The following is a 26,101-nucleotide window of genomic DNA, read 5'->3' on the forward strand; positions in this document are numbered from 1 at the left end:
TTAAACTGGTATAATTAGGCCTTATTTAAATGTCCTTAGTTATCTGTTTAATACATTTTGAACACAACTTAGACTTAATGTAAATATTAACTTCTGTTAAAATGATGACAAATTATTATACATAGATGTGCAAGGCCTGACAGAAAATTTATTTACTGAATAGTTACTATTGAAACTAGAGACTCTATTATTATTTGATAATAGGTCACCCCACCTTTTCCTTTTTTTTTCTTTTTTTTTTTTTTTACTGGATTAAAACTCTTCAGGCTGATCTTAGGAGCAGAACTAACCATAAAACAAACCTTTCAATATTCCCTAATGAATTTCTATTTGGATGGTAAACATTTTTTAGAGCTGGCCTAATGGCCATGTAGCAAGTAAACTAAAAGCTTGATACAACATATAGTAAGTCATGATATGTAGGTATGTTTTAGGGCATGTAATTAAAGCAATAATCCTCGACATTTATAATGAGTTCTTGCTTATTTTGCACTTCTAATCAATGCATTCTTGATATAAAGTAGCAATCTTGGAATAAAGAATTCTGCCTCCCACCCCCAATCTGTTATTTTTATTTTCTTAGTTTTGGCCAACACAGAAGAAAAAAATAACTTATCTTTGGATAAGCACAAGTGTATACTGGAATGTTTTAGGAAGAGGTGAAGCTGCTTTATGACCACAGATATGGTGAAGATGCCAGCTGTTCTTTATTAGTGAAAATATTTAGAAATTATCTGTCACTGAGCTTAGGTTAGCATTTAATTTTACTCAAGTGAAAATTTTATTTAAAAGTCTAATCTGCTGATGGTGACTTATAGGTTGTATACTCATTTACAAGTTGCACCCATAATAGTGTTGATCTTTCTGTCTTTCCAGAGTATCTTTATAGACCCACTAGGTGTAATTCTGTGTTTCTGTATGCCAGGTGCAGCAGCATCAGTGTAGGCTGTTATCAGACATTTAGTATTACGTATCATTTAATACTGCAGCCACATTGCTGATTTGTAGGTTAAATTTGTCACGATATAATTAAGGAAAACATTTGTAGAGATTGTTCTTTTCCTCTAAATTATTCCTATACCTTCTGCTGAACATTTTATTGAAATGATTCTGTAGATCTTTGTGGGTAAACATATTTTATTTACATGTATATCTACATCTTTTTGCTATTTAAGCTTGTGCTTCATTCAACACCAAATTATTTTACTGGCCAAGACAGATGTGCTTTTACTCTCTATGCCTTTGAGAATTTCTGTTGTTTCCAGTGAATTTCAGATTGAAAAATTAGTCTTCATACTAGACTGGCTGAGAAGATACAAAAGAAGCATAAACATATCCTAGTGAATTTTTTTTTAATTGGAGTAAGCATCATTCCTGTAACTATTAAATAACTCAAGTAATATTAATCTCTTCCTACAGTCATTGCACTTACTGCTTGAATCATTCAATCTGAGCATTACCCTAAACCTTACATTGTTCTTTCTTTTTTTCCTCCATTCTTTCATTTTTCTGCTTGAATTATAAATTTAAGGGCAGGGTGCTATGGCATATACTTATTTTGTATTTCATATTGTCGGTATAGGTGTGTACAGAATACCAGAATACTACTTGATTTTTTAATTATAGGAAACTTTCAAACACACACAAAATTAAAATCAGGTTAACAACCCCTTCACATACCCTGAGCCAGGTTCCATAACTACCAACATTTTGCTGAACTTGAATTATCCTCCTACACTTTTTTTTTTTTTTTTTAGTACTTTAAAACAAATTCATGAAATCTCTCTTAACAGATAAGGACTTTATCACATGTGACAAAATTAATATCACCGAATACTTAGTCCATGTTCAAAATTTTCAGGTTGTCTCAAAAATGCCTTTTACAGTTGGTTCAAATAAGGATCCAAATGAGGTTGACACATTGCATTTGCTTTGTGTGCCTCTGAAGTCTATCTGTTTAAAGTCCCTCACCCCACTCTGCAGTCCAACGTTTTCTTTTCCATGCCATGTTAACTGTCCTGTAGTTTCCACAGGCTGGATTTGGCTATTTCATCTTTTGATTTGTATCTCCAAGCCACATATTTCCTATGAATTGGTAGCTAGATCTAGAGGACTGATTACTTTTGGCAAGAAAACATTCTAAGTGGTATTGTGTACTTCCTTTTTTATCACATCACAAAGGACAAAATGGCTAGTCGCCTCCCTCCTTGACATTAAGGTTAATCAGATTCAAATGTCAACCTTATTTATATGCTACTAATTTTCTATTGATCTTTCATTTAATAGTTTTAGCATTTATTGAATATTGATACTTAGCTCTATTAGAGGTTGCAAATTAGTGAATTTTCTTTTTCTTTTTTTTATTTTTTTGAGAGAGAGAGAGAGAGAGAGGAAGCACACAAGCCAGGAGTGGGGAGGGGTAAAGGGAGAGAAAGAGATTTAAGCAGGCTCCACCCCCAGCATGGAGCCCCACCTCACAATCCTGAGATTTTGACCTGAGTCAAAAACAGGAGTCAGATAATTAACTGACAGAGCCGCCCAGCCCCCACCATTTAGTGATTTTCTAACCACATTTCTTCAGTATTCATTGGGCTTTATAATATGTACTTGAAGTTATCCACTCTTTGTTTTTCCTGAAATAGGTTATTCAGGGAAAGTGCTTAATGTTTTAAAACATTCTCAGTTTTCAGAACCATAAGGTGATGTTTTAGCAACCTTCAAAGGTGACCAATGGATTTTTTTTTTTTTTGTAGTTTTTAAACTAACTTACTTCTGTAGTTTTTTTTTTTTTTAATTTTTTTTTAATGTTTATTTATTTTTGAGACAGAGAGAGACAGAGCATGAACGGGGGAGGGGCAGAGAGAGAGGGAGACACAGAATCGGAAGCAGGCTCCAGGCTCTGAGCCATCAGCCCAGAGCCCGATGCGGGGCTCGAACTCACGGACCGAGAGATGGTGACCTGAGCCGAAGTCGGACGCTCAACCGACTGAGCCACCCAGGCGCCCCACTTTTGTAGTTTTTAAACTAAATTACAAATAGTGTTCTCATCCGATGCTCAAATTATCCTATTTTGGCTTGGGTGGGTGTGGGAAAGGGCTCCTTTAGGTTGATACCTATGATATTTTTTATATAATTCAAAAAGTCTTCAATAGCTTCAATACTTTCTAGCACAACATATGCCTGTTTCATCTTGTATATTTTCTGCCCAGACTCGACATCATTCTGACCTTAATGGGAATGTCTATAGTGCAGTGGTTCTCAAACTTTTTGGTCTCTGGACCCCTTTACTCTCTTAACAATTATTAAAGAATCCAAAAAGCTTTTGTTCATTAGAGTTATGTCTGTTGAGATGTTCTGTATCGGAAGCTAAAGTTCATAAACATTTTACGTTTTATTAACTAATTGAAAAATGACAAAGATAAAACTATTATGTGTTCACATAAATACATTTTATGAAAAATAACATTTAAAACAAAAGCATGGCAGTGTTTCCATTTTTGTGGCTCTTTTTTGTCTTTATAATAGAAGACAGCTAAATTCTTATATTTGTTTTTACATTCAATCTGTTGCAATACGTTGTTTTGGTTGAAGTACTTAAAAAAATTTGGACTCAAATATATTGGCAATTAGGAAAGGGAGGAGTATTTTAATAACCTTCTCAGGTACTTATGGATGTTCTTTGATGCTAATCCAAAATTTGACAGGTGATAGTTTCTTAACAGTTGATTGCAAAGAAGAATCTTAAACTATATTAGTGAACTTTTTGTACTCTTTTAAAATCCATTGGTCTGTCTTGCACTTTGAATGGATTGCTTATCCACATGTGGTTTTGTAACAGCACGAATTTGTTATTTGGAAAATGAGTTCATGGAGTTATGCAGATCTTGCAAATGTTGAATGCATTTGATTTATACGGTATCCAAAAAGTCATATTTTTAAACATCACTGCTGATCTCATCAGAAAAAAATCTAAACTTTTAATTTTTGCTTGGATGCTTACATTTTCTCATAGCAATGAATATTGTCAGTGGTTTTCCTTGAAATGAGAGCTCATTGTATTAATTATGTAGGAAATATCTCTCAAATATCCATATCTAAAACTATAAACTGTAACTATAAATATATATATATACACACACACACACACACACACACACACACACACACACACACAAACTATATATAGTTTGTCTGCCAGTTCTTCCAAGTAAATGTGTTCCATGAAAAATGCTCATCCTCAGTTTGCAACTCAATCACAGAAATGCTTTTCCTGGTGGCAGCCATCCTACTTCAGGATGCAGGAGAAGTGCTTTCTGCCTACTTTCCACTTCTTCACCTAGAATGTTAAAGCCACCTACTCAAAGGTCAAAACTTAATATAGTTAATTATTTTTAACCACCTTCTTAAGGATATTCTTAATTAAAAATAGCTCTTTTCCACCATAATGAACATGTCTGATGTTCATACAATGACCACATAGAGAAGTTTGGTGCCACTACCTTGATTTGTGCTAAGGCACCAACAATTTTGCCCATCGGTGCTTCTGCATCATCAGTGAAACTATTAACATGGCGTAAAGGGGAAATAAATAAGACCATAGTTTGAGAACTGCTGTCCTAGTGTATTCCCATTATATTGGCTGCTGATTTTTTAAAGTTTATTACTTATATCAATGAGATATTCCTATTTTTGAGACTTTTTAAAAACATAAATGTGTAGTTTTTCCATTGCTAAAATCTGTGGAGATCAGTATATATTTGTCAGTTCTATTAATATAATTAATTGTATTTGCAGATATTGAACAAACACTACTTGATCATGATGATTTTTGGGTCCTATGTGCTACTATTTTATTTACAATTTTTGCATTAACATTAATAAGATTGGTTTATAGTTGTATTTTACTGAGCAATGTTTGTCTGCTTTTGGAATTAATATTAAATTTGTTTTATAAAAATAATTTAGACATTTTGTTTTCAACGCTCTGAAATAGTTTAAGTAGCATTTACATCATCTGATCTAGACAGATTTGGTAGACTTCTTTGTGAAACTGGCTGAGCCTAGTGCCTTTTTGTGGGGGAGCTCTTTTATGACTTTCTATTTCCATATTTCTTTTTACACAGTTCGTTTGTTTAGAATGTTGTGTATTTCATCTATATTTTCTTTAAAAATTTTTTATTTCATAGAGTTGTACAAAGTAGTCTCATGATTAAAAAAAATTCCTCTTCTGACCTTGTTTCTATTTTGTGCTTGTGCTTTCTCCTCATCATTTAAAAATCAAGTTAACTATTTCTGTTTTGTTGACTAGGTTTCAAAGAACCAGCTGTTGTGATTTACTCACTGTTTTTTTTCTAACTAATCAATTTCTGCTTTATTTTTAAAAATTGAGATATAATTGACATAACATGATAACAGTTTCAGGTGTCCCACATAATGATTCAATATATGTATGTATTGTGAAATGATCACCACAATAAGTTTAGTTAACATTCATCAATGTACAGTTATAATATTTTTCCTATGATGAGAAAGATCTACTCTCTTAGCAACTTTCAAATATAACAGTATTATTAACTGTATATATATAAAACCTTCCTGCCTCTGGCAACCACCAATCTATTCTCTATATTCATGAACTCATTAAAAAAAATTGTTTTAGATTATACATATAAATGAGATCATATGGTATTTATCTTTTTCTGTCTGACTTATTTCATTTAGCATAAAGCCCTTAAGGTCCATCCTGTTGTTGTAAATGGCAGGATGTCCTTTTTTTTTTTTTTTTTAATGGCTGAATAATACTTCATCTTTATCCATTTATCCATCACTGGACTCTTAGGCTGTTTCCATGTTTTGGCTATTGTGAGTAATGTAATGCTGCAATGAACATGGCAGTGCATACATCTTTTTTTTTTTTTTTTTTTAACGTTTACTTATTATATTATTGAGAGAGAGAGAGAGAGCATGAGTGCGGGAGGGGCAGAGAAAGAGGGAGACACAGAATCTGAAGCAGGCTTCAGGCTCTGAGCTGTCAGCACAGAGCCCGACACAGGGCTTGAACTCACGGACCGTGAAATCATGACCTGAGTGGAAGTCTGACGCTCAACCGAGTGAGCCACCAGGTGCCCCTCATCTTTTCAATTTAGTGTTTTCATTTCCTTCAGGTAAATACTCAAGTGGAATTGCTGAATCATATGGTAGTTCTATTTTTAGTGTTTTGAAGAACTTCCATACTGTTTCAGTGGAGTAAAACATAGAGGCTGCACCAATTTACATCCCCACTAACAGTGCACTAGTGTTCCCTTTCCACATCCTCACCAACACCTATTTCTTGTCTTTTTGATAACAGCCATCCTAACAAGTATGGAGTAATATCTCATTGTGGTTTTGATTTGCGTTTTCCCAATGATAAATGATGTTGAGCATCTTTTCATGTACCCGTTTGCCATCTTTCTGTCTTTGGAAAAATGTTCAGATCCTCTGCCCATTTTTAATCTTTTATTTAATTTTTATTTATTTTAATACATTTTTTAAGTTTATTTATTTATTTTGAGAGAGCATGAGCTTGAGCTGGTGAGTGGTAGCTGGTATCTGTGAGCATGAAAATCTCACTGGCAAAACTGCAGCAGGTCTGCAGGGGCTGTGCTGGCTGTTGGATTCCTCGGTAGCAAAAAGCTGCTGGGGTCCTTTGTGAAGCAGTCTGCTGGAGTCTGTAATGTGACTCGCAGTGGTGAAAGCTGGGGATGGGGTGTGTAGCATCTGCAAGGGCTGTTGAGGTCCTCGGAAGTGAAGATTTTTGTGATGCTCTGCAGAGCAGGCCACTGGGAACCACAGCTGCTCACACCGTGTGGCTGACACTCGTAGCCCCTGCCCTTGTTCTCTGTTCCTAGCCATTTCTAGATGTCTTAGCTTTGCTGGTCTCTGGGCAGGGTGCAACTGAAGTGGGTTCTTTGTGCAGTGTTCCCAAAGGCTGGGGAAGCTCGTAGCTCACCCTTCCTTCCTTTTACCGGTGAGGGGAATTCTCTTGAGCCCTCTTGGCACGGAACAATGCCAGCCTGGGGCGATGGGGTGATGCAGGCAGAATGAAACTTCTTCCTACCCTTTTTGTATGGTTATTCTCAGGTCTTTTGCTCTATTGTGTTGCTGAAGCTCTTAAGTGGACTTTTAAACTCTCCCAGAGTTATTTTTTGTTCACAGATAGGTGTCTAATTGTTTTTTGGGGGGGTGGGGTGGGGAATGGAGGCTCCTACTCCTCCATCTTGATGATGTTACTCTGTCATTCAGCCCTTTAAAAATGTCACTCTACTGTCTTCTAGCTTCCCTGGCTTCTAACAAGATGGCTGTTATAATTCTTGTATTTATTTCTCTTTAAAAAGTTTTCCCCTTTGCCTGCCTTCAAGATTTTCTCTTTGTTTTTTTGTTTTTAGAAGTTGGATATGATATGTCTGTCTCTGGCTCAGATATTTATCTTGGTAGGTGGTTTGATCTGTAGTTTGATAAATGTCATTAATTTTGAAAATTCTTAGCCGTTATCCCTTCAAGTATTTATTCTACCCAATTCCCTGTCTTTTTTTCCTTCTGGAATTCTAATTGTATATCCATTAGATCATTTGATGTTGTCCTATATTTCCTGGATGCTATATTCTCTTTTTATTTTTTACTCATTTCTCTCTTTCAGTCTGAATATTTCACGAATTCTTCTACTGATGAACCTGTCAGTGACCATCTTGATCTCTAATACTATGTTTTTCATTTCCAGCATTTTCATTTGATTTTTTCTTACAGTAAGCATCTCTCTGCTAAAATTACTCATCTGACAACGAATGTTCTCTATTTTTTCCATTGGAGGCTTTGACATATTTTTCATAGTTATTTTATTAAAAAAAATTTTTTTTAAGGTTTTGTTTTTAAGTAGTCTCTATAACCAATGTATGGCTCAAACTCACAACTCTGAAATCAAGAGTCACAGGCTCCACAGACTGAGCCAGCCAGGGGCCCCCAAAGTTATTTTAAATTAAATGTTGATAGCTCTGACATCTGTGTTATATATGAGTTTGGTTCTGTTGATTGTTTCGTCTCTTGGCATTAAGAAGTTATTTCTCGTTTTTTGTTTGTTTGTTTTGTTTTTTACACCACATCACCAGCGATTGTTTGTTTGTTTGTTTGTGTTTGTTTTTGTTGTCATAGGGGAGAGAGAGAAGAAGGATCCGGGCTGGGCTCCATGGCCTTCCTGCAGCAGCTGCTATTCCTCACCCTGAAGCCTGACCCTGAAGCCTGAGGGATGCTTTCTCGGACTCTTGCCATTGTTTTTTGTGAGTATGTTGGCGTCATAGAGAGAGAAGCCTGCAAGTGGTGTTAACTCCCCTTTATCTGTAGCCTTCAGGGCTCCGTATTGTGCCACCAGCCAATTCTTAGCCTCCACTATTTTGTTAACAATTCTAGGTGAATTCTTCCTCCCAGTGTTCAACTGCCCCAAGTAAACAAGTGCTTGTATTCTGTCTCCCTGTAGACACTTGTCTCAACTCAGATGTGGAACTAGTTGGCATTTCCTCAACTTCAACTCTGATGGATGCAGGAGAAGTTGTTCACTTACAGTTTGCCAACTTTTTTTTTAATTATCAGGATGGGAGGGATACTCTTTCTACCTCTTTTCCAGCTCTCTATACCCATCTAGAAAGTAGAAATCATATCTTCCTGTTTTATTCCTGATATCACTACTGGCAGGGTGACTTTTTGTCCTGGTTTACACTGGTATAAACAGCATCTCCCTTTCACTCCAGAGTTTCTTCGTTTGAATGATAAATGATCATCCTGTCCTCAAAAATATTACATGAATGAGCTTTCACCAGGAGCTTATGTTAAGTTTGGATGGATTTGTTTATCCTGGAGAAAAAATATTGATCATTTTGGTGATATTCTAAAGGATATGGGAGAAAGGTGTTAGTGAAAGACACATCAACCAAATCCAACGTGTAGACTTTGGATCTTGTTTACACCAGAAGGATTTTTGGTAGGCAATCAGGAACGTTAGAACATGGGCTATATATTAGAAGTGTTAAGGGGGTGCCTAGGTGGCTCAGTCGGTTAAGTGTCTGACTTTGGCTCAGGTCATGATCTTGCGGTTCACGAGTTCAAGCCCGGTGTCGGGCTCTGTGCTAACAGCTCAGAGCCTAGAGTCTGCTCTGGACTCTGTGCCTGCCTCTTACTCTCTGCCTCTCCCCCGCTCATGCTCTGTCTGTCTCTCTCTCTCAAAAATAATAAAATAAACATAAAAAAAAAAGAAGTGTTAAGGACTTATGGGGCACCTAGATGGCTCAGTCGATTAAGCATCTGACTTTGGCTCAGGGCATGATCTCACAGTTCATGGGTTCCAACCCTGCGTCGAGCTCTGGGCTTTCAGGCCAGAGCCTCGAGCCTGCTCTTGATTCTGTTGTCTCCCTCTCTTTCTGCCCCTCCCCACTCATGCTCTTCTCTCTCTCTCTCTCTCAAAAATAAGTAAACATTTAAAAAAGAAGAAGTATTAAAGAATTATTGTGATTTTGTTAAGTAGTATAATGATATTACAGATATATTTTTAAAAATCTTGTTTGTTAGAGATAAATTCTAATGTATTTCAAGGTAAAATGGTATGACAGTGGGAGTTTATTTTAACATATTTAAAATAAAAAAAAAGGGTTAAGGGGAAAGAAATGTGTTAAAGACAAAAATGAGAAAATGGTAATTACTGAAGTTAGATGATGTGTATGTGGGGATTAATTATTTTATTATCGCGTCTTTTCTTATTTTTATCAATTTCCATAATCAAAATTTTAAAAAGGTACAAGGGCAATTTCATTTAAAACTAAAAGAACAATATTCGGTTACATACCTGCCACATTTCTTTCAAATATATTCATGGAAATGATGAGGCGAGGATGGTGATTCTCTTCTCCCCTCTAAAAATCCTCCTGCTTAGCTCTGCAAGGAAATCAGAAGACTTTGTCATATCCTGTCCAGAAGAAGTTGAAACGACAGGTATCCTTAAAGAAATAGGTGTAATTAATCATGGTGCTGCTTGTTTTGATGAGCATGTAAGAGTGACAAGTTAATAATAAATCTCCAGCTCATCCAGGGAAGGTGGCTAAGGAGGTGCTGTGGTTTAATTTACATCTTTGGAAGCACCGAAGATTTAATAATCTCCCTGCCTCATACATCAAACTAACACCCCTGAGACAGAAAAGCAAAACATTTTTAACTGTTAATCTGAGAAGCAATAAAATCCTGTCTCAGGTTGCAAATAAATTGAGTTTCTGGTGGTCTCAATGGCCCCCTGGTGTGTGATTTATTCAGATTCCAAAGCTATTCAGAACCCCTGGGAACTTTGGCTGCAAAACCAGGCAAACTGGGAATGTGGGGATTGCCAGTGTAATCATAAGGTCTAGACCGAGGGCAGTGACTGATTTTACCTTAGGTCTACTCAATTTATTTCACCTTCTACCTCAACTACAGGTAGATTATGGGATACAAGCATATGTGAATTTGAGATTCAGTTCTAAATGCTTGCTTTTAGCTGGCATTGTAACCATCTATATATATATATTTAATGTTTTATTTATTTGAGAGAGAGAGAGAGGGAGAGAGACAGAGACAGAGCATGAAGGGGGGGAGGGGCAGAGAGAGAGGGAGACACAGAATCCGAAGCAGGCTTCAGGCTCCCAGCCGTCAGCACAGAGCCTGAAGCGGGGCTTGAACTCAGGAACCGTGAGATCATGACCTGAGCTGAAGTCAGACACTTAACCGACTGAGCCACCCAGGTGCCCCAAATTGTAACCATCTTTATGCTTACGCAGCGCTTGTTCTTAAAAGATCAAAAGCTGTTTTGAAGTTTTTACTTTCAAAGAGTAGGATTTATATTTTGTATTTTAAAATGTTTATTTCTTTATTTTGTGAGGGAGGGAGAGAGTCTGTGAGTGAGCATGAGCTGGGGAAGGACAGAGAGAGGGAGAGAGAATCCCAAGCATGCTCCATGCCTGTGCCGAGCCCGATGTAGGGCTCAACCTCACGAACCATGAGATCATGACCTGAGCCGAAATCAAGATCCAGTTGCTTTAACTGATTGAGCCACCCAGGCACCCTCAAAGTGTGGGATTTTAACCTGCTGGAGAAACTGGGATGCAGAAGGGGGAAGTAACTCTTCATGGCATGGCGAGCCATCTGCAAAATCTAAGCAGTGTTCAGATTTCCAGCTCTTTATTTCTTGAGCAGCTAAGCTATGAGGTGTACTGAATTTATTAATTTGGAAAACTGTTTCCTTATTGATATCATCTTCCTTTTTTAAAGAATGGGCCATGAGGGTCTCAGAGAAAGAGGAAGGTAGAGTTGGTGCATTTGCTCCAATTTGTCATGAAATAATTTAGGGAATTAGATTATAAAATGTGATCTCAGCTCATCTTTTTGCTGCGTATAATTTCCACAGCATCATTTGTGATATTTAATGCACTATTATAGGAAATGGAAAAAAGAGCCTAAATTGGTGGCCTAAAAATAGCCAATTCCCCTTCTCTTCCTACCTCCCTCCAGCACCCCCGTGGCTCTAAATCACAGCTGTAAATTGGAATTGCATTTTGGCATGTCTTCCAAGGATACTGACTGACATAGAACGAGCTTCAGATTATTACTAGCACATCCATTCAACTTACCAATTAGGAAAACACATACCACCACAGATGTACCTGGGCGAACCTCCCTCTCCCTGAGGAAGGCTAGACTCTCCCTGTCAGTTCAGATTGGGCCAGATAAGAGACACCCTGGAAGAGACACTCTTCCTCCTTCAGTAATTAGCAAATATCCATGGACTACCTCAGGTCCTGGGGATGTAAAGGCCATAGGAGATTAGAGGCAAAGAGCACCGTGTCAGTTCCCTATTGCTACCATTAACAAATTACCACAAACTTAGTGGTTTAAAGCAACACAGATTTATTGTCTCTCCCTTCTGAAGTTCGGAAATCTAAAATCAAGGTATTGGCAGGTCTGTGTTCCTTCTTGAGGCTCTAAGGGAGAATGTGTCTTTACCTTTTCCAGCTTCTAAAGGCTGCCTGCTTTCCTTGGCTCATGGTCCCTTTCTGAAATCACTTCAACTCCTGCTTCTGTTGCCACATCTGCTGCTACTCAATATCATCTCCTGCCTCCCTCTTGTAAGGATTGTGATTACATTGAGTCCATTCTGGGTGATTCAGTATAATCACCCTACCTCAAAACCCGTAATTTAATCACACCTATAAAGTCCCATTTTCCATACGCAGTAACATTCACAGGTTCCCGGAATTAGGATGTGGCATATTTGCGGGGGCCATTATTTAGCCCAGAATTTGGCATTGGCCAGGCCTGCCACACTCAGCTTAACATGACTGTTAAGTTTCTTAACCTTTCTGAATCTCAATCTTTTTATCTGGGAAGAGGAATAAATAATGCCCGTCTCACAGGATCTGTGAAGAGTAGATGCCTGAAAACAGTACCATGTCTGACACATATTTCTAGTTCAGTGAATGAGAAGTTTAATGAATTACTGTTCGTAGGTTTCAGTGATGAAAGGGCATAGCCTCACCTTTTTGATGACTTCTGAGTCTAATGGAAAGATAAACAGGTGAACAAATAATTACAAGTCAGTGTGAGGCAGTGTGAAACAGGCTATATTTGTCTCAGGCTTCAGGAATCCTGCAGGCGTGACTTCACCATTATGGGTGGTCACGTGACAATTGAGTTTTGAGGTGAAGGAAGGAAAAATACAGAAGGTCTTCTGAAGCTGTGGCTGCCATGAAATGTCAGGGTCCTGGAAGGTCGTGTGGTGTTTTTGCTTTTGTGTTTGTTTTTTGATGAGGTCATGTTTTTTTTTCTTTTTTTTCCTCAAGAAAAAAACTAGTTCCAGGTCTTGAGCTAATACGTTAATTATCCTGGTTTAGGGTTTATTCCTTTTTTTTTTTTAATTTATTTTTTAATGTTTATTTAATTTTGAGACAGAGAGAGACAGAGCATGAACGGGGGAGGGTCAGAGAGAGGGAGACACAGAATCTGAAACAGGCTCCAGGCTCTGAGCTGTCAGCACAGAGCCCGACGTGGGGCTTGAACTCACGGACCGTGAGATCATGACCTGAGCCGAAGTCGGCTACTTAACCGACTGAGCCACCCAGGCGCCCCAGGGTTTATTCCTTTTAACAATTTAGGGCCTTGGAGGGCTTCAGACCCTATTGTATGGTAAAAGGAGAGACAGTAGTGCAGATCTGTAAGAGAAAGCTGAAAGTCTTTCTGTTCTTTTCATTTCTGCTCTCCTCCTCTTGCTGTTGAACTTCACACCTTCCCTCCCCCCAAGGTGAAAGAGTGCTGGTCTGATTTGAAACCTTCCAGGGTTCTAGTTGGGCCAAGTTGTCTAGAGACTCTAGAATCCCTGTGTGTGGAAATATTGGCACTCCGCGGGGTGGGGAGGGAGCTTTCATTCAGGTGTCTCTCCCATCTCTGCTGCTGGAGTGGTGAGGACCAAGGTCCACTGTTTTCCTTCTGTGTATGTCCTTTCTTTGTGTATCAGCTGGCCTGAATATGCATGCTGTCCCTACGCTGCCTGTTTTTGGTTCCTTATTCTGTCCTCTGCTTTGTTGACCCTTGAGCAGCCTGTGACACAGACTCCTCATTTGGCTTCTAGAACACTGCTTTCTTCTGTTTTCTTCTCACTTGTGTCCATTCCTTCTCAGTCATCTCTGCTGGATCTTCCTCATTTCCCTGACTTAATATTCAAATATGCTCAAGGTCAGTCCTACGACTTCTCTTTTCTGTCACTAATTTCCCACCCTTATGAATGTAAACACTATCTATATATTGATGATGCTTGCATTAATTTTCCATTGCTACTATAACAAAGACCACAAATTTAGTGGCTTAAAACAACACTGACTTATTATATTACAGTTCTTTAGGCTAGAGGTTTGACAGTCTCTCTGGGCTAAAATAATGTATACCAGGGCCAATTTCCTTTCTGGAGGCTCTAGTGAACAATCCATTTCTTTGCTTTTGCAGCTTCTAGAAGCCTACTTTCCTTAGCTTCTGGTTTCCTTTGTCTTCAAAGCCATCAATATCTTATCTCTTTGATCTTTTTCTTTCATCACCTCTCTCTGTTTCACCATTTAATGACCCATCTGAGTCAGTTTGGCTCAATCATATAATCCAGGATAATCACCCCCATCTCAAAGTCTGTACTCTTAATCACATCTGTGAAGATTTTTTTTTTTTTTTTTTTTTTGCCATGGTAAGGTAATATATTCATATGTTCTGAAGATTAGGTCATGGCCATTTTGGGGAGGGGAGACATTGTTCTGCCTACCACAATGCTCCAATATATGTCTCCAGCCTAGACCATTCTCCCAGACTCCGGAACCATAAGTTCAATTACCTACTCGACTTCTCCATTTGAATGTTTTATAAACATCTTAAACCTAATTTGTCCAAAACTGAGCTTCTGAACAACTTCCACCAAACCTGCTTCTCTCAGTCTTCATCATGACATTTGATGGATCAACCTTCTAGTTGCTTAGGTCAAAACCTAAGGATGATTTTGACTTCACAGGTGTGTTGTCTCTTTCTCACTTATTTCTAGTTCTTCAGGCAAATCCTGGTGGCTTTACCTGTTTTTTGTTTTTTTGTTTTTGGTTTTTTTTGAGAGAGAGAGAAAGCCAGGGCAAGGGAGGGAGAGAAGAGAGGAGAGGAGAGGAGAGGAGAGGAGAAGAGAAGAGAAGAGAAGAGAAGAGAAGAGAAGAGAAGAGAAGAGAAAAGAGAAAAGAATCCTAAGCAAGCTCTACACTCAATGTGGAGCCTGACAGGGGACTCAATCCCACAACCCTGGGATCGTGACCAGAGCCCAAATCAAGAGTCAGATGTTTAACTAACTGAGCCACCCAGGTGCCCCTGGTGGCTCTACTTTTAAAGCTACCATAATGTGGCCACTTTTTACCTTCCTTCTTGCTATCACCCTTGTCTTCGTCACCATCATCTCCCGTCTAGGTTATTACAGTAGCTTCCTAACTGGTCTCTCCATGTCTCTATGCTCGCTCCTCCTCATTCTGTACTCAACACAGCAGCCAGAGAGATGCAATCTTGTTAAAATGCAAGTTGGATAAAGTCATTTCTCTTTCCAAAAAATCACAGATGATTTCCCACATAATGAGTAAAAGCCCAAGTCCTTAAAATGGCCTGTAGTGGTGCTCTGTCCCCTCTGACCTTCACATTACCTCCTTTCTCTCTTCTCTCTTCGCTTTGCTTATTCCTCTCCAGCCACAGTGGCTCCCTTACTATTTCATAAACATTCAAAGCACATTTGTACCTCAGGATTTTCACACAAGCTGTTTCCGCTGCCTGAAATCTCTTCCTCCAGAAAAGCACATGGCTTGTTCTCTTCAAGTGTTTACTCAAATGTCATCCTCTCAGTAGGGTCCACCCTGCAACCGTTTTTTTAAAATTGTATCTCCCTCTGTATTGACCTTTCCTGCTTTGTTTTTCTCGTACTCTGTAGTTTACATATTTATTTTGTTGTGGTTTGTTTCTTCCCACTTGAAAGTAAACTCCACAAAAGCAGGAGTTTATTGCTGTAGTGCTCACTGTTCTCCCATCAGTGCCAAGAACAGTGTTTGGCCCATAGTAGGCACTCAGTAAAATTTGTTGCATGGATGTGTGAGCTCCCTCTGGCATTGGTGAGTGGTTTTTGGGTTAGCCTTTCTTACATCAGAAAAAAATAAAATTTGAATGTTAGGAGACTAGAGTGAATGATACTACATTGACAACTCTAGCTTTAGGGTAAGGTGCTTCTAGAAATTGAAGTGCTTATTACTTTTAAATGTTTCTATTAGAGAAATAAACACTTGTGAATAAAACAAGTGGACTCCCAGATCTGTCACTTATCTGTCAATATCATTGTGATATTGTGACATAATAATAAATACATATATTTGATCTGCTCTTGTACCTGGCACAGAGCTCCTAAAATTGGAATTTCCTAAGTGATAGGGGTGACAGGAACATTGATCCTCATTCATAATAAGGCCCTTTCAACCACAGCTGAGTCTATGCTAATTAAAATTAATAAAGGTACATAATTAAGTATTCTGTCTTTCCTGTAAGAACTGTGTTCAGGAAAAGATAGCTGATGAGGGAAGGTGGTTTTTTGTTTTTTCTTTGTTTCAAGTTTTTATTTAAATTCTAGTGGGGCACCTGGGTGGCTTAGTCGGTTAAGCTTCTGACTTCGGCTCAGGTCATGATCTCATGGTTCGTGAGTTTGAGCCCTGCATCGGGATCTGTGCTGACAGCTCAGAGCCTGGAGCCTGTTTCCGATCCTGTGTCTCCCTCCATCTGTGCCCCTCCTCTGCTTGCACTGTTTCTCTCTCTCTTAAAAATAAATAAATGTTAAAAAAATTTTATTTTAGATTCCAGTTAACATATAATGTAATGTTAGTTTTAGGAGTAGAATTTAATGTTTAGGGATTCACCACTTACATATAACATTTGTGCTCATCACAAGTGGCCTACTTGATGCCCATCACCCATTTAGCTCATCCCCCACCCCACCTCCCCTCAGTTTGTTCTCTATAGTTAATAATCTCTTATGGTTTGCACCCCCCTTCTTCTTTCCCCTATGTTCATTTGTTTCTTAAATTCCTCATGAGTGAAATCATTTGGTATTTGTCTTTCTCAGACTAACTTATTTCACTTACCATAATACACTCTAGCTCCATCCATGTCATTGCAAATGGCAAGATTTCTTTCTTTTTGATGGCTAAGTAATATTCCACCATGTATATATCCCACATCTTCTTTATCCATTCATCAGTCACTGAATACAAGGGTGGTTCAGTATTCACAAATCAATCAATGTGATATACCACATTAATAAAAGAAAGGATAAGAACCATATGATCCTCTCTATAGATAAGGTATTTTGTTAATTGTATAATTTTTTCTTATTGAAATAATCTCAAACTTACCAAGAATGTCAAGTATAGTACAATGAATTACTTTTTTCAGCCATTTGAGAGGAAGTTACCAAGCTGATGCCCCTTCATCCCTGAATACCGAATACCTGAAATACTTTGCATTTTCCATAAATAAGGACACTCTCTTAGATAACCACACTACAGTCATCAAATTTCAGAAATTAACATAAATGCTCACTTGTATTAATAACATCCTTTGTAGCAAGAGTCCTTTTGTACCTTTGTGTCAAGTGGTATCTGATTTTTATTTGTCCCATTACTGATGATGCTCATTTTGATTAGTTTATTCAGGTGGGGTCTATTGGACTTCTTCATTGTGAAGTTACTCTTTTTCCTTTGTAATCATTAAGTATTTTTTGAGGAGGTACTTTGAAAATATGTAAATATCCTGTTCTTCATCCAACATTTATTGTATTTACTTATTTATATCAGCAAATCAATGGATTCTCATTTTATTTAATGGGTTGTAATCTGTTACTATCATTATTTATTTTGAGCCCCATCAATCTGACCTTTGTGCCTGACCCGTTATTCTTTGATTACTTCCTTACTTTCTAGCACAAGAGGTCCTGAGAACATCTTATACTTTCCTTGCTCTAACCCTTGGATCAGCCATTTCCCCCTGCTTCCTTTTAGTGGAGAGTAATACTTAGAAACCAAAATCAGGTGTTATTGCTGTTGGATACCATTGCCCCCAGCCTTTCACCCTACTAGTGGATAGAGCTGGGGAGTCTGTGTGTGTGTGTGTGTGTGTGTGTGTGTGTGTGTGTGTGTGAGTGATGCAATGTGTGGACCTTGTTTGTATTTAGATTCAGATGAACTAGTTATAAAAAGACATTTTGAGACAATTGGGGAAACTTTATAGGATCTGGGAATTTAAATGATATAAAGGACTTGTTAACTTTGTTATGTGTGATAAAGACATTGTGATTATGTTAGAAAAAGATCTTTGTCTGAGTCAACTGACATACTCACAGGTGAACTCTACCTTCCTTTATGGTGGTTAAATGAGATAATAATATAGGTAGAAAGGACTATGTAAATAACTTCCTATTCCATGTACTGTGTATGTATATGTATATACTCACATATACATGTACTATATATATATACATACATATATACGTGTACATATACACACACATATAAAATAACTTGGTAATTAAGTATCTAGAACCTCAGCCCTTTTATATACAATGTCTGGAGCTCATGTAATCCAAAAGTTCCCTGTTAAAATAAATTTGTATCACAAGCTTTGTTTATGAGACCCAGAAAGGTTTTGAGTATGTCTAGAGGAGAAGACTTATTTCCTGACCATCATTTTGGTGGTTTGTATGCATCTTAAACCAAAGATAGAACATGATAATTTGAGAAATCACAACGTATTCTTGGTTTTGGTTCAGTTTTTCTCAAATTAAGAGGTTATTTAAGACCAAATATAAAGCCTGTCCTTTGTAATCTTGTCTGTGAACTGTCACTGGTATAACAGGAAGATTGATACAGACATAAGGACTTCTGCCCTTCATTGAGTAGGATAGCTGGTCTCTAACCCCTGAAATTGTTCCCTGCTGGAATGGTCATAGTTCCTAGGTGCTCTTTGACATCCTCAGCAGCTGTAACAGCAAGTGATTTAGTGCAAAATAATCCATCAGTTAATCTCTTTGTTATTGGACACTTCAGACACTTGTATCTTGGTTCATACTATAAATGAAGTGGGAAGTGGCATGACTCGTGATTGTCACAGGCATCTCGCAACATCATCGTTGTCCTGCCTACTCGGGCAGTGACCCACGGAGGGCTCCAGAGCCCAGAGAAGAAGCATTAGGAGGTGGTGAGGCATGTATACAACTTTCTCACCATCAGCAGTGACTCTCCCCTTCATCTTCCACTTCAGGAAACATATCAAAATGAATGAGAGGGCTAGCCTGGAACTATGAAATTAAGTAAATTATTCAGGAACTTAAATACTTGGAATCTTGGTAACAAACAGTGTCAGGATATCATGGTTCCAAGCTATAGCTCTAATGGAATAGTTTTAATAAAAAAAAGAAATGTAAAACAATGTCTACACACTTCAGCAGAATTGTCCAGAGGCCTGACTCTTGCCAAAACTGAAAAGTCCCTTGGAAGTCACCAGCTTCACACTTAATTACCACCTTCTTTGGCTGTTTCTCTTTTACTGCTTTTCTCTCCTCTTCCTGTGATTTTCCTTCTTGCTGCCAAACACACTTTCTCTTCCAGATACCATCTGTTTTCAGAATACATTTGCATTTCCTTTTTCCTTCCCCAAATGGCCCTCCTTTGGGGCCCCTTGAGAGTAAACTGTCTCCATGTTACCACATGGACTGGAGGAAAGAAAGCTGTGGCTTATAAAATTGAAATATAACTTTGGGGCGCCTGGGTGGCGCAGTCGGTTAAGCGTCCGACTTCAGCCAGGTCACGATCTCACGGTCCGTGAGTTCGAGCCCCGCGTCAGGCTCTGGGCTGATGGCTCAGAGCCTGGAGCCTGTTTCCGATTCTGTGTCTCCCTCTCTCTCTGTCCCTCCCCCGTTCATGCTCTGTCTCTCTCTGTCCCAAAAAAAATAAATAAACGTTGAAAAAAAAAAAAAAGAAATATAACCAGGAACTGGATAGAGACATTCTTTCCGAACTTGGGTGTGTGCTCTCTGTTCCTAGGGCGCCCACCTTCTTAAGAATCTTGGAGCACAGGGATTAGTTTGGGGTATGTCTTTAAAATACCTTTTGTTTGTTATAAAACTTCAAAGAATTTCAAGGTGTAAAAAGGAGCAAGTGCATACCATTCTCTCCAACATCAGTCATATTCCTCAGGGGGACATGAACCCCTCAGCCACACACACTGACCACTGTCAGTAGTTCTAGTCTTTATGCTATGTGCATATCAAAATGTGCAATATGAACATACAGAAATTGAAAACAGAAATTGGATCATACTCTATATATTATTTGCAATTTATTATTTTACATCCATATCATGGGCATGTTTTCATATCAACACGCATAAAATTTCTCATTATATTTAACAACTGGCATTCCAAAGTATAAATGTACCATGATTTCTTTACTGATCCATATTTTTTCAGATTTCTCATTTTTAACAGTGCCTAACACATTTATCTTTATGCGTCTGCAACTGTATTTGTAGGATGATTGGAATTGCTTCATCAAAGGATATGTGCATTTTAAACATTGATAGATATTCTCCTAAATTTTATATCTAATCACTAAGAGAAGCATAGCATTTTCTCCCCTCAATTATCAGAGATTATAATGAGATGAATGATAATGATTTGTAAAGGATAAAGTATTTTACAAAGTATTTTTATTCTACTTATTTAACACAGATACGCTAGAGGGAAGTAATGATCTCCAATTCACAGATGAAAAAATGAGGGTTCATTGAGATTAAGAGATTTGCCCAAGGTAATACACTTGGAAGTGACTGAGCTGAGCCCAAGTCCCTCTTATCTAGGAGCCTGAAATTCCTGCACTTTGTCCTACACAGCTTTAGCTTTTCATGGGGTAGCACCGAAACTTCCACTGTGATGGATTGACTGAGCCTAGGTTGGGGAGAGGGAGTGTGGGGAGATTAATGGCCAGCCAACTTCATGTTAATGTGGCACACCCACGGACATATAAGACGTTTCTCTCCCTGCCATTACTCCCTTAGTAATCTCATTTGGTCACAGTTTCAAATATCATCTGTGTGTCAGTGACTCCCAAACTTTATTTCATTGTAGAACTCTCTCCTTAACATACCCTATTCCTAACTCTGGCTATTTCTTCCAAAGCCTGCTCTCCCTGCAGCCTCCACCGTCTCAGTTGTAACTACTGCACCCTTTTACTTTTTCAGGCCCGGATCCTTGATTCTTCTTTCACACCCTCATTCGCAGGGGCTATTACCAAGGCCTTTGTGTGACTTTCCAACCAGGTTTCAAATTAAAATCCAGTCTCATCTTGTTCTAAAGAAACCTGGATTATACTGCGTTATTCTAATTAAAAAAAAATTTTTTTTAATCTTTATTTATTGTTGAGAGAGAGACAGAGTGTGAGTGGAAGAGGAGCAGAGAAAGAGGGAGACACAGAATCCGAAGCAGGCTCCAGGCCCTGAGCGGTCAGCACAGAGCCCAACGCAGGGCTCGAACTCACAAACCACGAGATCATGACCTGAGCTGAAGTCTGATGCTCAACTGACTGAGCCACTCAGGTGTCCCTACACTGTGTTATTTTAATCCTACTAGCATGAAAGGTGATTCTGATCTGATGCTTGGAACTTGCACTCTAATTTAAGAGACCATGGACCGAGTGAATGTTTGGAGACGAGAGGACATTCATAATATATTTGTTTCTACTGGTTTTTAAGATTAAGAAAAATAGAAAGGCTGAGTTAAATTTATTGAAAAGATAATCAATTTAATCTTAGCTGAGAGATCAGTGGGCCCAAATTTTGCAAGCCCTCAAGTCCTCCTGAGATCAGTGCTTCCTTGTAGCGTGCGCATTGGTAAGGAGAAGGAAAACGGGGACAAGTGGAGTCCCAGAAGTGAGCCTCTTGCACTGCTGCTTTTTCTCTCCCTCCCAGAAGTACAGGTGCAAAATGAATATCTTCGAGTGGAAAGGCAGCTGATTTCAAGGGCTTAAACAGGAGCTGAGGCAAAGCTGTGGATCTTCCTTAATGCACAAAGGAAAGCAAGCTCTTAAGTAAACTGTGGTAAAAAACTTAAATTATTGATCAGAAGGGGGATTTAATTTGTCAGGAAGCATTTTTATTTGCTCCTAGCCTACTGAGCCACCCAGGTGCCCATATCCATTGTCCTCTTGGTGGAGATTTCAGTTGTTTCCAGTTTGGGGCTTTTACAAGTAGTACTGCTTTGAAATTTCTCATACGTCATCTTTTGGTGAAACTATGGATGCAATTTCTGGGTCAAGTAGAATTTCTCAGGGGATATCAGCTTGAGCAGGCACCACCAACCAGTTTCCCAAAGTGGTTGTTCCGAGTTAAATCCCTACTAGCAGTTGCTCCATATCCTCACCAACTCTTGGTGTTTTTGATGTTTTCGTTTTGGCCATTCTAATGGGCTTGTAGCATTATCACATTGTAGTTTGAATTTGTATTTCTCTGGTGACCTAATAAAGTTGAATACCTTATCATGTATACATTAAACACTGTGTCTGGTATATAGAAAGTATGCAATAAATGTTAGCCATATCATTATTATTATTCTCTGGCAACCAAAGAATAACTTTTCAAGTGGGACCACAGATTTCTAGAAGCTTCAAAACAGTTTATACTCTCTTGGCCTACCTTCTGTCTCCCATGTATGCTCTTCCCCACACCTGTCTCTTCTCCGTGTTAACTTCCCTATAAATAAACTCCCTGACTGTCTCTGAGTCTGGACATGCTGAATAAGAACTGAAAGCCAGGTGCGACTTCTGACCTCCACCCCAAACACGTTCTCACCTTTGCTCAGATGTGCCCATTCCAAGAGGAACAGAAAAGATCCTCACTGAGAGGCTCCAGGTCACCCAGAGTCTCATCCAGCTGACCTGACCTCCCTCTAGCTCTTTTGTGATAAATGGCTTTGACGACTTTCTCATTATTATGGTGTCTGGTCCAAATCAGACTTGAATCTTTAATGCTTCCCATTAGGAAAAATGCATCACTTGACTTTTAAGATGCAGACAAAATTCCCCTTGCAAAGCCAGTTTCTTGAGGGGTTTGTTAATGCATCAAGCCATGTGCCTTTGAGGAAAATTCCATTATGTCCCTAAAACAAGAAGGCAGTTAGTTTAGCCCTTCTTGCTAAACTGTAGGAGAAAAGAACAACAAAAATGTGTAATTGGGGGTTGACCTGCATCTTATAAGATCTTGGGAAAGAGACAGAAAGAAGACAGACAGCTTAATACTTCCCAAACCAGGTCAAAAATTTTCATCCATGTTTGTATAAAATATTTATTATGTAATGTAATAGATACAATTTTATTCTCTATGTAGCTAGGCTAAGATTTTCTCGTGATGAGACCCACCTTTGTCAAGAAATTTCTTGGTATATCCTCTGTGGAATAAAATGTGGGACCCCTACCCCTAAGGAGCTTAAGAGACAGAAATAGTCTAGAAAAGACAAGAAAATGAAACTGCTGGCCACAATAGAAGCTGCAGGGAAGAGAAAGAAAGAGGGATGCTAAGCAGGCAAAGAGATGGTTTAAGGCTGTTCAGGGGGACCCCTTAAGTTTTGGGGAGAGCTGCTTAATTCATTAAATACATAGTGCGAGGTGAATGTTTTGTGGAAACCCATGGAGGAACTGAGCTCTGTGTGCGCATCAAGCAGGGATGAAATCGGAAAAGCCTGAATACAGAAGCCACGAGAAGGGGCAGAAGGAACAACCAGCCTGGGATGAACCTGAGGTGTGGTGAGGGCTCTTGACTCAGTCGAGCTTGGGGGAACCAACTTGTAACTGTTTAGGCAGAACTTTCCAAAGTTAGTGTCCCAAGGATCCCCTCAATCGGTTAGGAGCTCCACTCTTGGTTTCTGCTCCGATCATGATCTCACGGTTCGTGAGTTTGAGCCCCATATCGAACTTGGGATTCTCTCTCTCTCTCTCTCTCTCTCTCTCTCTCTCTCTCTGCCCCCTCCCACCCCCACTCATGCTGTCTCTGTCACAAAATAAGTAAATAAATTTAGAAGAGTAGAATGGATCAGTAAATCATAGAATATTCACACGTTGTACTACCGAATAGCAATGAGGATGAATAAACTCTCAACTGCATGCAGTACTGGATGAATCTCATTTATTCACTGTAACTTGATGAGGCGGTACTTATTATTACTCTCGTTTTGCACACGAGGGAAGTGAGCACAGAGAGGATATGTTATTGCTGGATCCCACAGAACTAGGTAGTGAAGTAGTTGGGATTCACAACCTTGGCAGTTGAGTTCCATCCTCTGATCCTTGTGTACCACTGCCGCAAGCCTCCAGCCATACCAGCAGCAGGCACTTAGTGTGTGTGCTTCTTTGGTGTAACATACCCAGAGGCACAGGGTGGACCTGGTGCAGGCTGGTCCTGCAAAAGGTGTCTACCAGCCAAGTGCGATGACCGTGTTCCAGGCTGTATACAAGTGCTCCCCCTAGAATATAATGTTTGATCCTCACAGCAGCCCTTTGTAGTGAGTACTGCTGTGCCCATTTTTACAAAAGGGGAAACAGATACGGAGAGGTAAGGTAACTGACTAAAATCTTATTATAGTATGTGACGGAGCCAGGATTCAAAGCCAAATCTGTGTGCTATGGAGTCCATGCCCTTTACCAACCCACCACGTGCCTCTCCTCAGCACCAACCAGGGCAGCGAAGCCACAGGGCGGTAGTCCGGCAGGAACTATTGCTCCTGGTCGCGGAACTTGAGTTCTTTGAGCTGTATCAATTGACAAAAGCAACGAATAAAAAATGAATATGCGACCAAACCCCTGAGGATTCGTGAGGTCAACTGGCTTTTGGGAAAAGTATCTGCCATAGTTTGTCTTCACTCACTTTCAAATGAAGAAGGAGCCAGCATCTCCACTGCCTTGACCACATCTTCGCTAATCTCTGCAGTGTTTGCAGCTCTGCCAAAGTGCGCCCAGCAGGCCGCGAGCATGGCCCCCTTCTAACAGCCAGAGCGGAGACGGCTTGTACTGGGGAGAAGGGAGACTTACTTAGCAGATGGTGGAGGTGCACATGGAATCCCGCAGTGGACTCTGAAACAGGTGAGGGCCTGTGCCCCAGGGTCCTCCAATGAGAGGACGCTCGGACGCTGGCAAACTCTAGCCACTGGCTGCTCGAGAAACAGATGCTAGGCCTTACTGCATTGCCAAGAGCAAAAGTCCTTGGGGACTCAAGGTTCTTTTGCTTGACTGTGTTGGAGGCATGAGAAGACAGGAGAGTTGAGGAATTTTTAATATTTCCTCCTGATTTTCTAGAGTATCATCCTCTCCAGTCTCAATCATTACAGTGGCTTCCTACCTGGTCTCCCTAACTTGAGTCTGTCTCCTCCTGGATTGACCTAAATTCATACCCAAAGCTCTAGCTGCCATTTCCCCAAGCATGCCATGTCACCACGGCATGTATACAAGTGCTTCCCCTAGAATATCATGTTTAATCCCCAAGCGTGGCTGTCACCATGTCGTTGCAAATGCTGAATACTCCCTCTCTGCATGACAGGAGACAGCTTATCCTTGACGGCCCAGTTCAAAGCTGTCTCCCTGGTGTTGCCCTTCCTGACCACCTATCCAGAGAGAATTCATTGTTTCCTCCTCAGCACTCCCAAAATATTTTTTTTTCTCTTTTTAATATAATATCCGTGCTCTAACAGTGTACTGTAATTATTTGTGATCCTATCTCTAGAGTAGACTGTGAGCTTCTTATGGGCAGGAACTATGGCACATTCATCATATCCCTGGCATCTACAGTACTTTGCTTGTCTAGGTGCTAAATGTACATTTGTTGGATGAACTCCAAAAGCACAGATGTTTGAGGTATATGATCATAGTTTCTTTGCAACTCCGATGTAGCATTGACCAAAAAAAAAAAAAAAAAATGCTTTCCTTAGGCCAACTTTACTGTTGTTACACTGCTTTCTCATATGTGCTCCTTTTTGCCATTTGAACATTAGTACCAAAAACTATTTTTTTGTTTATTTATTTATTTTTAATTTACATCCAAGTTAGTTAGCATACAGTGCAATAATGTTTTGGGGAGTGGATTCCAGTGATTCATCCCCTATGCATAACACCCATTGCTTATCCCGACAAGTGTCTTCCTTAATGCCCCTTGCCCATTTAGCTCATGCCCTCTCCCACACCCCTCCAGCAACCCTTAGTTTGTTCTCTGTATTTAAGAGTCTCATGTTTTGTCCCTCTCCCTGTTTTTATATTATTTTTGCTTCCCTTCCCTTATGTTCATCTGTTTTGTATCTTAAATTCCACATGAGTGAAGTCGTATGATATTTGTCTTTCTCTGACTAATTTTTTTTAGCGTAATAGCCTCTAGTTCCATCCACGTAGTTGCAAATGGCAAGATTTTCATTCTTTTTGATTGTCGAGTA

At 39.2% G+C, this 26,101-nt stretch overlaps 1 protein-coding gene across 9 annotated transcripts in view; it reads left to right on the forward strand.

The window, feature by feature from the left end:
• Window positions 1–26,101, forward strand: part of HYDIN (HYDIN axonemal central pair apparatus protein) — a 443,605-nt gene that overhangs the window by 10,006 nt on the left and 407,498 nt on the right. For all 9 annotated transcript variants that reach the window (XR_006196932.1, XM_042917620.1, XM_042917622.1 and 6 more), the window contains exon 2: window positions 8,188–8,312. The gene's annotated coding sequence lies outside the window, so the exon portion shown is untranslated. The remainder of the gene's footprint in view (window positions 1–8,187; window positions 8,313–26,101) is intronic.

The sequence above is a fragment of the Panthera leo genome, chromosome E2 (assembly GCF_018350215.1).
Source record: "Panthera leo isolate Ple1 chromosome E2, P.leo_Ple1_pat1.1, whole genome shotgun sequence".
In the NCBI taxonomy this organism is placed as follows: domain Eukaryota; kingdom Metazoa; phylum Chordata; class Mammalia; order Carnivora; family Felidae; genus Panthera; species Panthera leo.